General features: G+C 27.7%; 1 protein-coding gene across 3 annotated transcripts in view; it reads right to left on the bottom strand.

Moving 5' to 3' along the window:
- LOC135929003 (presenilin-1-like) overlaps positions 1 to 13,542 on the bottom strand; it is a 43,608-nt gene that overhangs the window by 15,526 nt on the left and 14,540 nt on the right. Inside the window, exon 1 of one of the 3 annotated variants that reach the window (XM_065465490.1) lies at positions 10,184 to 10,212. The exons of 1 other annotated variant lie outside the window; for it this stretch is intronic. The gene's annotated coding sequence lies outside the window, so the exon portion shown is untranslated. Of the gene's footprint in view, positions 1 to 8,481; positions 8,555 to 10,183; positions 10,213 to 13,542 lie in introns of those variants that run through there. One more of the 3 variants, XM_065465489.1, reaches the window with a different exon arrangement.

Here is a 13,542-nt window from a genome sequence, read left to right as displayed (position 1 = left end):
TCAAGCATTTATATTTTATATTTTACCCAATATGATTTCTATCACAAATCTAAATTTTATTCTAAATATAAAATTAAATTTAAGACATTTTTATTAAATTACAATAAAAATAAATGGCAAAATTTAATGAAAGTTGCATGGGACTTGGTTTTTTGATCAGACCTGGCTATGTCTACAAAAAAAAATTTTCAGGCCAATGTATAACCCATATTTAAAATTCAAAAATCTTAAAGCATCTCTATTTTAAATATTATCCAATATGATTTCCATCACAAATTTAAATTTTGATATTTCTAATACAAGCTCACGGTATACATTCAATTTTACCTCTTTTTCTCCTAAATTTTAATATTTATATAAAATTTATTAATAAAGTATATTTAGTACCATACACACAAACTAAATAACTACCCTTCAACCCCGTCAGCTAGTATGGTAATAAACGGCAAAATTTTAAAAATATCAGCTATTAATTAATATAATATATAATTGATATTTTAAATTTAATTATATTCAAGTTGGTGCATGCTTAAAACATACGCCTTTGAAGCGGGGTTTTTGGTTCGACTCTCGTAGAGAGAGCAAAAAAATAATATTACACTATATAGTCTTCTTAAATTTTAAATACATTAGGAAGATACGAAAACGATCATGTTTTGATTATGGAGATTATATATATTAGATTTTGCAACATTTAAATATGTTTAACTTCCTTTTTATATTTAAATTTGAAAAACAATTATCTTAAGAAAGGAAGAAAGATTTAAATTATATGAGTGTGGATTTTTGTGAAAATGAATCAACAGCAGAGATCTTCACCTGAAGATGATTTATTCGACAATTTTTTAAAAAATAAGGATGGTATAAACAAAATCTATTATAACGATCAAATATTATAAATAATTTAGTTGATACTAATGGCAAAAATGGATTCCCGAATTATATAAATTAATTGACTAATGTTATACAGTGTCGGCTATTCAAGTTAGCGTAAAGAGATGTTTTCAACAGTAAAATTTATACTTTTTCTATAAAGATAATTTGACTGAGATGAATCTAAAAAATATTTTTAATGTACAGCTCAATTAGAGATCTGCAATGGGTGGGCATGGTAAATGATTATAAACATTGGGTGGATGAGTGGGCGGTTTAAAAAATTTTTCTAAAGAGGGTGAATATGAAATATTTATCGGTTGAAATAGCAGAACAGACTTTTATATATTTAATTCATTTTTTTATTTCATAATATAGCATATTTTTATAAGTTTAAGTGAAATAAAATAAAGATAATTTTTAAACATTGGGGGCGGGTTAAACAAAATTTTTAGATGAATGGAAGGGCGGGTGTGAATTTTTAAAAAATACTATGGGCAAGAGAGCTTAAACACTGCAAACTCAAAATTCAATACTATTCCTTTAATTAAATAATGTTCAATATTGCATTTAATTAGTGCTGTAAACGTTACTACAAAAAAGAAACGCGTTACCGTTACTCGTTACATCTGAAAAAAGGAATGCGTTATAGTTACCCTTTCAAAAAAGTAACGAGCTACTCTTTACTTAAAAAAATAATATTTATTTTTTTCCGACAATATATAATAAAATAAACCTATACAAAAAGAATATATAAGATCGTTTTATAAAAAAAAATATTAATATATTTAATTATAATAGAAATAAAATTATACAAAAATAATATATTATAAGATAACATCTTTATGTAACAATTTCTTTATTATTTTTAGCAACAATTAATTTCAAAATTTTGATCAGACAAACAAGAGCGCTTAGTGCTAAACACAGCTGCTTAAATAATGGGATCTTATATATAGTATTTTAATAATAAATAAAATCTATAATGAAATTCTCTGTAAAATTTTGTTATTGCCAACTTTTCTGGTGGTAAGCTCCTTCATTATCTCTCTACACTTTATGTTATTCATACAATCTCTTTTATCTAATTTATACTTCTTCATATAGGCTCTAACTTTATGGCCCCATTGATTTTGGCCTTCCTCTTTTACGTTTACCCATCACTTCCAAACTCTCAACTTTATTTCCTATGTAGTTCATAGGCCTTCTCATTGTATGCCCATACCACCTAAGTCTGTTTACCATTATCTTAGTCTTAATGGGCACTACCTTTAAACTTCCTAGCATTCTTGTACTTCGCATCTTATCCTTTCTTGTTACCCCAGCAATCATCCTCAGCATTCTCATCTCCATAGTTTGTAGACTTCTCTCGTCTGATTCTTTGGTTGGCCATGATTCCCGAATTATATAGAATAGTTGTTTGTACAATTTTTCCCTTCAATTTGTGTGGGATTCTTTTGTCAAAGAGCACTCCAGATAAAGATCTCCACTTTAACCACCCTTGATTAATGTTATTCTTTATCTCTTTCTGTATTGTGCCGTTTGTTTGTATAGTGGAGCCAAATATTTGCAGCTTTCAATTGCCGATATCTGCTATTCTTTTATACCAATGCTCTCTGTTTCATCTCCTCCTATCACCATATACTCTGCCTTTTCTCTATTTACTTTTAGTCCGGTCGGTATCAGTATCGGATCGGATTTTGTTATATATATATGAATAAGTATCCCCGGGATGGCCTAGTGGGTTATGATGTAGACTTGGAACAAAAGGTCCCAGGTTCGATCCTGGTAAGGAACGTAAAAATTTTCGGGTTTTTCTTAGATGACTGATGTGTAAAGACATATAGTAAGATGAATTTCGGAGCTTAGAAATGACACCGGTCACCGACAGGCTTGGACAGCCGGGTGCTAAGGATACTTGTCCAATAAACAAAAATGAAGGACACAAATGAAAATATGAATATGAAAGCTAGGACGTTCCCTCCAAGCGACGCGCAGGGTGTAGACCTCCATCCTGCGAAAATTAAATTAAAGGTCAAAGCAAAGAAGACAAGGTTAGCAAGTTTGAATATTGGTACACTTAAAGGTAAGACGAGAGAATTGGCATCAATGTTGAACAAGAGAAAAGTTAATATAGCGTGCATACAAGAGACGAAATGGAAAGGTCAGAAGACTTTAATGATTGGAGATGGGTATTGTACTATAACGGGATTGTTAGCAATAGGAACGGTGTCGGCATCATCCTCAGTCAAATCTAACCTCCTCAGTAGTAGAAGTCAACAGGATCTCTGATAGACTAATGAAGATAAAACTCTGCATTGGTCAATCAATACTACACATAATTTCAGTATATACTCCTCAAACGGGTTGCAAGGAAGATGAGAAAGATGACTTTAGAGCTATCCTTGATGAAGCTCTAATGGTAATCCCTAAGGATGACCTAGTTATAATAGGTGGTGACTTGAGTGCGCATGTGGGAAAAGCAAGAGATAGCTACAAAAGGCATCATGGTGGTTTTGGATATGGAGAAAGAAATGATGAAGGTGAGCATGTACTGAAATTTGCGCAAGCCTTTGACCTTGTCTAAACCAACACCTACTATAAGAAAAAAGGAAAGTCATTTAATAACATATGAAAGTGGTACAAGGAAACCCAAGATAGATTACATGCTTATCTCTCGCAGAGGATTAAAAGATGTAATAGACTGCAAAGTCATCACAGGAGAAGATATTGTCGCGCAACACAAGCTACTAGTCATGGATTTACACATCACAAATAAATCCACTCAAAACAAGATAAAACTTGAACAATGCATCAAATGGGGTAGATTAAAATCAATGACAGATGCCTTTGCAATCAATAACAATAGATTACTCAAAAGTCAGTGAAAAAATGTGGACAGACCTTTCATCCAGGCAGGCAACAAATCATACAAAGAACTATGGTGGTCCTATATAAAATATGGTACAAATCCAAAAACCCAGATGACAAGACAAATTATAAAAAACCCAGGAGAATAGCTAGAAAGGCGGTGGCTAGGGCCAAAGCTATGGCATACGATGACATGTATGAAGAACTACATACCAAAGAAGGGCAAAATAAAATATACAGATTAGCTAAACAGCGAGAAAAGAATTCTAGGGATATAAGCGGAGCTCCGAAAGTAATCAAAAATAAAGATGGAAATTGATAATAAAGGAAAAAGAAATAATGAATAGATGGAAAGAATATTTTCAGGAGCTTCTCAACTTTAATCCCCGCAATAACAGAACAAGAAATTATCACATGTCTCAAGCGTATGAAAAACAACAAAGCTAGGGGTCCAGATGATATTCCAATAGAAAGCCTTAAAGCATTGAGATGATGGAATACATCTCAAAAATTTGTGCAATAAAATACTGGGAAATGAAGAGATCCTCAAAAATGGAGGCAGAGCTATCTAGTTCCTACCTTCGAAAATAAAGGGGATCCACAATTGTCAAAATTACAGGGGCATAAAACTAATGTCACACTGTCTTAAACTCTACGAAAAAATAATAGGAAAAAGGTTAAGAGACATAATCGAAATAGGAGAGACTCAGTTTGGCTTTATGCCTGGAAGATCAACAACTGATGCTATCCACGCAATTAGGCAAATGAGTGAAAAATACAGGGAAAAGAACAAAAAGCTACACATGGTCTTTCTCGATCTAGAAAATGCTTTCGATAGAATCCTGTGAAAACTTATCTAGTGGGCGCTACGCAACAAAAAGGTTCCCAAAAAATATATAAGAATAATACAGGATATGTATTTGGGCCATTCAACAATGGTCCATAGCACAACTGGTACTTCAACAGGCTTCACAATAACCGAGGGAGTTCATCAAGGGTCGGCTCTTAGCCCACTTCTCTTCATAACAGTAATAGATGTATTAGCACAGTCTATACCACAAACAGTCCCATGGAATATGATATTTACAGATGATATTGTGATACTTGCCGAATCCAAGGATGGAATGAAAGAAAGATTAGTGAGCTGGATACTGTAAATAATAGAGGATTATAAACTATATGTCTACTTACTTACTTATTATTATACTTATTTGGACCTTGAAAATATTTTTAGGAATAGGTATGATAATAAAATTTAAAAATAAATATACAATTGATTAGTCATTTTGAACTCTGCTAAATACAATAATAAATTTTTTAGTTTTTAATTAATAAATGATTATATTTATTTAATTAGGGTTATAAAATTATTTAAATAATATAGTCAATTAAGCTTCAACTGTTAATGCTAAATTAATATTTAGTGAGTGATATTGATATTCTATTTTTAACATAAAATTTGATTACTAGCTGACATAGTGAAAATATAATTTATATGTATTAATTAATTAATTTAATCTAATATTTAAAATAGTATTCATTTAATAAATATTTAGATAGTCTTATTAATTTTTAAATAATATAATTAAATCCTTATTTTACTTAATAGAATTATAAAAGGAATCTTTCAGGGGGCAATCTAAAATTTTTAGTTCAAGGGGTTAAGATTCCATTTAAAAATTTTTTTTTGCTTCAGGGGGCTCGAGCTTCTGCGCCCCCCCTCTCCTAGCGACGCCACCGATAATTTTGTCATAAGATATTATATAAAACTAATATATAATCTACGAATCTACATAACATTATTTGATTGACATTGGATATTATATAGTTATATATTTAATGAAACATACACAATTACAACAGTATTATGGTCTCGCCGAAATTACCTCTTTGATTTTTATTTCATTCTAATTAATAATATAAAACATACATCAAACGAGGTTATAAATGGCGACGCATGAAACATAAAATATGAATGCGGTTTACAAACTAAATTATAACTCGTGCGTAATACATGATAGAGAAAATGGAAAAAGGGGGCCAATTTAGTTTAAGAGGATAGTAAATTTTTGATCCCGAATGTCTTATATAAGCACAGGACTTTATTTTAGCCACATCTACCGAAAATTTTCGATTGCACTTACCCGAGATCGGTATTATATAGACATAAGTTATAGCGACTAATAGAAAGTCTAGTGCTATTTTTATTAATTACAATATATAGGCTTTTTCATAGCCTGGATTTTGCTAGGGAGAAAGCATTATTATGTAAGGTTTTGCCCCATAAATTTGATTGGTAGCAGGCCCACCTATTGTAGGCCTTTGACATGTTATATTTTTATAAAAATAATTTTGGTTTTCACTATTTTTTCTAAAAATTTTGAAATATATTAGTTATTTTAAATGATTAATTTTCTTATTTTCCTTTCAAATTCTAGTTTAGTGATATATTAAATATATTATTTATTTATTTTTTAGGGGAGGGGGAGGGGATGCTGGTGTGTTGGGAAGAATGGAAAGCTTAAAATGATATTTAAGAGAATAGACAAATTTCTGAAAGGAAGGTTACCCTTGCTCCTTCTTGCTACGCCTATATACAGAATTTAATATGAATTCTGACTCTAACTTGTCATTTAATGAGGATACCATCCAAATGATTCAGAATGAAATAGAAATTATATCATCCCTTTCTACAAGTATTACCAAAACAACAGAATTAAATGTTAAAATACCTTGAAGCTTCAAAAAGTATTTTGGACTTCACATAGAGAAGGTTGGTAGTACTGGCAATATTAGTGTTGTTACACGACCGATTTGGGTCAATTTTTAAAAAGGGGTCGATTAAAATTTTATCCAAATAATAATATGTAAGCCTGGAGATTTTGCTCATACATGGCAGAAAAGTTTTGACCTCTATTTGATAAATCTCGAGGCTTATATAATATTATTTTGACTAAAATTTTAATACGACCGTTTAACAACACTGAATCTAGGAAAATAATTCTCGGGAAAAAATTTCCCCAGAAAGAAATTCCCCGTTAAATATATTATTTTTAGAAAATTAACAAAATAGGAAAAAAAAACCCCAAATAAAATATTTAAAATTTTTGAGAATTGTTTGATTAAAAATTATAATACCACCCAAATATATTTTATTTATTCTTGACCATAACTTTCCTTTCAACGTTATAAATAATAATAATAATGTCAAGGAACATTGGGAATAACATTTCCGGAGTTGGAAATTTTTAAAATAAAATAAGTTTCTATTTTGAGCTTATAGTCCCTCCTACGTTTTTTTTATGAATTAAATATAAATTATTATATTTATAAAAATAAAAATGAATATTTTTTGGTAGCGTTTAATTATTTGAAAGGTAGTCTGATTATGGTTTTTAACCATTTTTAAAATAAGCCTTTGTAATCAATGATTTGCATCAATACTTTTTGGAAAATTTATAATCAGATACAATTTTTAAAATAAATAATGTTATTTTTGTCCGGGATTCAGAATGATATATACGTACGACAGAATAGTATTCTAATTAGTGATCTGTATCGGGCCTAATTTTTCAAGCCCGCCCAGGCCCGAATTTTTTTAAAAAAAATTTACCGGCCAGGCCTGAGTTTATTAAAATATAGAAATTAATTTTTATAATTACTCAAAATAAAAGATATATGTTGTATGGCGTCTAGTTTCTATTAATAAAATCAAATATTTTATTTTACATAAAAAATTCAATCTAAAATTGATAAATTTAGTTATATATAAAAAAGTTTCCAAGGCCCAACCCGACACGGCCTATTTTTTTAAAAAAATCGGGTTCGGGCATATTTAATGTTGTACATCATTTAAACCTTAGTGGCGTATCGATTGAAAATATCCTCTCCCCATGGTAAATGTACATAAAATCTATTGACATCTAGATGAAAAGTGGATTATGAAAATAACCTCCCTTTTCTAGGAAAAAATTTGCTTTCATTTTTTTTTTCAATTTTAAATTGTAGAGCCTGTTCCATAATTTTCATCTATGATGTCACAAATCTATAATTTTTATGCTATCTACTAAATTATCAAGTATCAAAGCTACCAACCGATTTATCAATTCTCATATTTTAAGATCGCCCTATTTAATCGTTTAAAATTTAAATAGAAATGCTCAAAAAAATCCTCAAACGTAGAGAATAAATACTCAACGTTCAGAAAATACCGAATATAATTTTTTAGAAATATTTTCGTTATTTTAGCGACGGGGTTATTTTTAATAATTTTGAAAAAAATTTAATTTAAAAAATGGGGACTTTATTTCTAAGGATATTTTTCCCGGGTAATAATTTTACTAGGATTTTTTTTACCGGGATAAGTCATCCATAGCCAAGCTATGGGAACATATCTCAATAAGATTATTTTTACATAACTTGTCTTAAATAATTGTACTATATATTAGTTAGATATACATGTAACTAAGTTTTTATTTAGCTAAATATTATATAGAATTATTAATTTAATTAACTAACTTAATAATTAAAATGACTTTAACAACCTTCCCAGATACTGAATATGTTCTTGTCATATTTAAACTTAGTAGAAGCAAAAGATCCAATAAGATTCTTTTAGAGAATGATCATTATAAAAAAGCTTATAAATTTGCCATATCAAAATGACAACCTTTGTGGAATTTACAAAATAAATATGGGCTATCATCCAAACTAATTAAAAATAAATTAAATTATTACTTTATTAAAAATAATGTTGTCCTTACACCAAGTCTTCTCATAGAACGTTTGCTCAGTCTAGGGAGGCTTATTTCTGAAGAGAAACAAGTGCATTTTTTAGTTGAAAATAGTTTGTTAAAGGTAAATAAAAATTTAATAATTCCAAATTTTTATAAAAATTATTGCTAATATATATGATATTTTGATATTTTATTTTGGTGCAAATGTATTCTATTCTTCAGATCTTTTTCAGTTGTAATTATATTTTTATATAAATAAATTGAATATTTTCTTTTAAATACCTTTGATTAAGATTTGTAAATCGTAATTTTTTTATGTTAAATAAATAAATGATGTATTATAGAAATGATTTACAAAGTAACTTATAATGTAACAAGTTATTTTGAAATATAACTGTGACTAGTTATATTCAAAAAAATACAATTGTTACCTTTTTATAAATGTAAATAGATTTGTTTTAAAAGTAACTTTAAACAACACTATTAAACTGTTTTTTATATTTTTTTTGGTGCAAATATATATTATATAATAATTTTTTCAATAGAATTAGCTATAAGTATTTCCTTAATTAAACTCTATTTTCAATCCTTTGATTAAAATTTGTGAATATTTGCATAATAAAAAAATTATATTAAAAATAATGGATTGTTGGCAAGTAACTTCCTGTGTAATTAGTTACTTTTGAAAGCTACAAAAAAGACAGGGAAACTAGTACAATTTTTTTATCATATGGACCAAAGTATTTTTGGGTTAGGCAAACCATTTTAGAGATAAGTAAATACCTCTCTAAAGGCTAATTTGGACCAATATCTGATTTTTAGGTGGTTATATTATAAAATAGAACTTTTCAGAAGTTGCTTTTTAAAAAGGGTACAATTTATTTGATAAGTCATATAAAAAATTAGTTACCTATATTATTAAAATGTTAACATAATCAACATTAAAAAATCAGAATAAACAAAACATTTAAAGATATTAACAACTAAGGTAAATAAATTTTATTGTTATATATTTATCAGACCTGAAGGCCCAGCCTATAAATTAGTATGATTTTCAAAAATCTGGACTGGGTTTAAAAATTAAAAAAAATTTAGATTTTATCAGTTGGAAAATCATATAATGGAACATTTAATATTACTGCTCATATTTTTAGTTTAAACAATTTACACTATTCAAAATAAAAAATTTTAAATTCTGAACCAGTCTAAATAATGATCAAAAATAAAAATCCTACAAATTTTTTTTAAAGGAATCTTGGGCTTTAAAAAATTCTTAGCCAAGTTGAAATATAAGCTTTTTTTTCAAATCTAGACTGGGGTTAAAATTTGATTTTTGCAGTCTCTGATATTTAATGATTGAAAATCTTAACTAAATTATTTAGATAGCTTAAATTATATATCAGTAAACTAGGCCCCATTTACTTTATTTTAAAATATTATCATAATATATGCATAGCTTCAATCAGCATCTGTAGTAATTTAAAAAAATGATTTACAGCTAAGATTATAAACTTTTGGAGGTTCATATTAATTTTTTAAGGAAAAGGCCTAATTTTGCTTAAAAAATTGCAAAATTCTGGTTTGATCTGTGCAAATATTTTGCAAAGGTTATCTGGCAGAACAAACCATATTTTACTTACTTTTCAAGCAATAAGGAAATATTATATTTTAGATATAACAATTAAAAATTAAATGATCAAAACCTATCTTATGAATTTATGAGTAACGTTTGGTAATAAATGATGTACATGTCACACACATGTTTACATCTGGTTGACAGATATAATGAAAAAAAAGTGTAATTTAAAAAAACAGCCCTATTAATATATAAACAAAATAAACTCATGTAAGCCTAACGATTTTGCAAATAGCTGGCTGAAATGCTTGGACATATATTTGCCAAATCTTGATGCTATATTTTTAGTAAAAATCTTAATCGGGCTGTTTTGACAAATTGACCCAAATCTAGCATTTTAACAACCGTGGTGATTTAAAATGTCGATAGATATTTTACGAAAAATATATAAATAACAAAACCCACCTGAGAGAGAATCATTACTCTAAATATATGGATTTAAACTTCTTAGTCATCGGAAACAAGTATATAAATTATAATAAGATTAATTGAAAATATAATCAGCAAAGAAAAAAAATAAAACAAATTAGTAAAATATTATATTCTTTTTTTGTTTACTAAGTTGTGTTAGTTTAATTTTTCTTTGAATATTAATCAAGCGCATATGCCCTCTACTATTATGGATGCAACACCATTATCATCTAATTATATAGTCCGAAGACTATGTAAACGTCAGTGGTTTGACTAAAAGAGGATTGGGTATAAGCACAAATTCGAAAAGGACCAAATGAAGTCCTAGTGATAGGACAGGTGCGATTTTGTTAAATGTATAAAATTTAATGTATTAAATTAAACTAATTTTCATTGTGTAAAATACTATTATTTTTCTTTAAATGATATTAAAAAATATTTTTATAACTATAGTATTTGATAAAATCTAAATATTTATTTTACTAATCTGACAATTAAAAAATGAATATTATTTTACGTTGAAAAATTTATTGTTATCTTTACTACGTTAAAAATTTACTATTATTTTTACCTTAAAAAAATATACATGAGGGAACCAAATATAAAATAGCTTATTTTTTTAAATAAATAAGGGGAAAATTATCAAATGTATTGCATAATTTTAGGTTAATGATGCTTGGTACCTTAAGGTACCATCTATCAAATTTGAATTTTGTTCATTTTTCATTTGGATAGGCACTACCAAATATATTTATAATTGAAAAATCGTGATTTTTGGAAAGCCTCTATGGCCTAGTAGGCAAGAGCTTGGTTTACTTATCCCATGGTCCTTGGTTCGAATCCCGAGAATGATCATGTTTTTTTTCTTATTCTAACTTGGTGGTTCCATCCTTGGGGGGATAATATATAGGAGGCCGGACTCGACCACGTGATTCCGTATTAATATATTAAATAATAAGGATCTTATTACATTTTAATAAATTTTGGTCGGTATTTAGCAAATTAGGTTGGTATTTAGAATATTTCCATACATTCACTTGGTAGTAAGCATCATTAACCATAATTTTACGTTCAAAAAAAAGCGTTTTATTTATAAAATAAGAAAATTTTTATTTCTCTTTTTTTTAAATAAAAAATTCCATATTTTTTAAAAGATTTAATTAGTTTAAAATGTCTCATAACTGCAATTGTATCATTAAAAGTATCATTAAAAGTATCATGAAGCTCAAGCAATTTTGATGTAAAGAAATTAGTTATTGAAGGAAAACTAAAACCAATTTTCCAAAACTTAAAAAAAGAAATCAAAACTTTACATTCGTGATTTTTCTATCGATAACATGGAAAATAAGAGGGGCTCACTTGATGTGAATTTTATAATTCTCTATCTGTTGGCCATGTCTATTACGCTCAAATGAAAAATATGTCTGAAATGATAAAGGATTTTCAGATATGAATAATTTTTTGAAAGATGTTTAGTGGGATGAAGAATTAACAGCTTATTTGAATCGTTAATTCAATTAAAATCATTTGGCAAATATCGAATTGAAAATATGAGAGATTCTATGCTCAAAATAATAATCGAAATTTTACTCAAAAACAAAGATGAATTCAGCTTATTTATAAATATTAATTTATGGTCTGATTACTAAAAATATATTTCAATTGCTTCCCTAGTAGTAAACTTGACAGTTCGTTCACTGTCTTTTATAATTAAATTTATGATGATTATTATAAAATATCTGCATAATTTAATTTTTTATCATCATCATACAGTCAAACTCAAAATAGTATAACTGTGCGAAGTATTGGGACTGAAAAAATTAGAGAGTATTTCTTGTTTCACAATCTATAGCTCGTTTATTTTTTTTATGCATCATCTTTCTCTTTATTTGGATATGAGAGATACAACAATAATAGCAGAATCATAGGAGTTGTTAAGAAATGACCATTTTAAAAATAAATAAAATGCTTCCATTAGATATTGGGATCTAAAGAAGATATTATTATTGGGAAAGGGGGAAAATATAATGAATACATAAATATCAATAAATATTCTTATTTGATATAACTAGTTTTTATATAATAATAGTCACTAACTTTATTTTGTCCAATCATATAATTTTCTTGGTTACCAGTATGCCTGGAACAATAAATCCCTTTGTTGACTTGCCATTTCTCTCTTCGCTTCTCTTTAATATTAGAATAATGATTTAGAACAATATGAGGGAATAAGACAAGACTAGTTTTGAAAATAAAAGAAATAAAATTTTGATAAAATAATAAACTAAACTTGCAAAGGGGTTAGGCAACGCTCCTTATTAAATGTGTACCTATCATTACATATTAGCAAAGGATCTAAAATGATGTAATCTAAAATATAAGGGATTATATTATAAATAAAATTTGTTTAATCCATAGAAACATGTATAGATATTTCTTTAGTTAATATCTCACTAATGTTTAACTCTATTTTTTCGAAATGGGAGTATTTCTTGTTCATAATAATCGTAAGCTCGTTTATATAATTCACATATAACCTAGAACATATTCATTCATTTATACATCGTTGATCATTCTTATATATAAAGAATACCATAATAAGGCCAGATTTAAGAATATATATTAGGTAGTTAAAAATTACCATAGGGGCGTCGCTTGCCTTTACAATCTAAGGGGGCTCAACTAAAAAAAATTTTATGGGGGCTTCGCCCCCATGCCTCTTAATTTACGGGGGTTCGGCCGGATTTTATATTAATATATTATACTTTTTTTAATTTGCTAACTCTGAACAATTATTCTGAATTTCATATTTTGTCATTTACTATATTATGCATACAAAATAAACTCGCATATAAATAATTAAACAATATAAGACATTTCTAAAAAAAATAATTTTTAATACAAAATCTATATTTTCGATTGCTGATATAAAAAATTTTGCGTCTAAATAATTACAAGTGATAAAAAAAACATATGCCTCAATTGATAATGATTTTTAAAAACCACATAATATAA

This window comes from Gordionus sp. m RMFG-2023, chromosome 4 (assembly GCF_954871325.1).
Source record: "Gordionus sp. m RMFG-2023 chromosome 4, tfGorSpeb1-WG-v2, whole genome shotgun sequence".
Taxonomy (NCBI): domain Eukaryota; kingdom Metazoa; phylum Nematomorpha; class Gordioida; order Chordodea; family Parachordodidae; genus Gordionus; species Gordionus sp. m RMFG-2023.
Note: the sequence above shows the minus strand (reverse complement) of the source record. Positions and strands in the feature narration are given on the sequence as shown.